Raw genomic sequence first — 1,563 nt, forward strand, 5'->3', positions numbered from 1 at the left:
CCTTTTTTGCAGCCATTGAAATGGTCATGTGGTTTTTGAATTTGGCTCTATTAATGTAGTGTATTACATTTATAGATTTGTGTATATTGAACCATCCTTGCATCTCTGGGATGAATCTTACCTGGTCATGGTGTATAATCTTCTTGATGATTTGTTGTATTCTGTTTGCTAGGAATTTACTGAGGATTTTTGCATCTATGTTCATGAGGGAGATTGTCCTGTAGTCCTCTTTTACTTGTGTCTTTCCCTGGTTCTGGTATCAGTATAATACTTATACTTCTGAATTTCCACTGGGTCTGTGGTAATTATACCCTTTTCATTCCTTATTGCTTTTATTTGAATTTTTCTTTTCTCTTTTTGATGGGGTTAGCTAAGGGCTTATCAATTTTACTTAATCTTTCAAAGAAACAGCTTTTTGATTTGTTAATTCTTTGAACTGTTTTCTTCATTTCAATTGAATTAATTTCTGCTCTAATCTTTATGATTTCTTTCCATCTTTAGGCTTTGGGTTTGGTTTGCTCTTCCTTTTCTAGATGTTGGAGGTGCAGCATTAGGGCAATTATTTGTTCCCATTCTATTTTCCTAATGTGTAAATTCACAGCTATAAATTTCCCTCTAAGAACTGCCTTAATTGCATCCCACAAATTCCCATAAGTTGTGCCTGAATTTTCATTTAATTGTAGGTATTGTTCAATTTCTTGTTTAATTTCATCTGTGACACATTTGTTGCTGAGTAGGGTGTTGTTTCATTTCCATGTATTTATTTGGTTTTTCTGCTTTCTTTTGTCTTTTATTCCCAGTTTCATTGCACTGTGGTCAGATAATATGCATGGGATAATTTCTGTTTTCTTGCATATACCTAAGCATGACCCATGGACTAGTATGTGGTGTATTTTAGGAAATGACCCATGTGCAACTGAAAAAATGTGTATTTAGATGTGGTTGGGTGGAACACTCTGTATATGTCACTAAGTGCATTTGTTCATTTCTGTTATTTCTTTGCTAATTTTTTTGTCTGCTTGACCTATCTTTTTGGGATAAGGGGGTGTTAAGGTCTCCAGTTAAGACTGTGGTATTAGGCTGGGGAGATGGCTCAGAAGAATAAGCACTTCCCTGGCAAGCACAAGTGCCTGAGTTCTATCCTCAGTTCCATAAAAAAAAGAAAAGAAAGAAAGGGGTGTTGGATATTAGATTTTTTCATGTCCATGAAGATTTGTCTTATATAGTTGGGTGCGCCTGTATCTGGTGCATATATATTTATGAGTGTTACCTCTTCCTCTTGAATTTTTCCCCTAACCAGTATATAGTGGCCTTCTTTATTTCACTTGATCATTCTTGGCTTGAAGTTGAGACTGACAATAGGATTGCTACTCCTACTTTTTTCTGAGATGCTGGGGTATGTAGTATTGTTTTCCATTCTTTGACTTTCAGCCTATGAATTTCTTTATGAGTTAAGTGTGTTTCTTTTATATAGCATATTGCTGGATTTTGTTTCCTAATTGAAGCCTATCTTTTTCTTTTAATTGGTGAATTGAGTCCATTTACATTGATGGCTATAATTGA

This window comes from Octodon degus, unplaced genomic scaffold (assembly GCF_000260255.1).
Source record: "Octodon degus isolate 3935 unplaced genomic scaffold, OctDeg1.0 scaffold00002, whole genome shotgun sequence".
NCBI classification, from domain to species: domain Eukaryota; kingdom Metazoa; phylum Chordata; class Mammalia; order Rodentia; family Octodontidae; genus Octodon; species Octodon degus.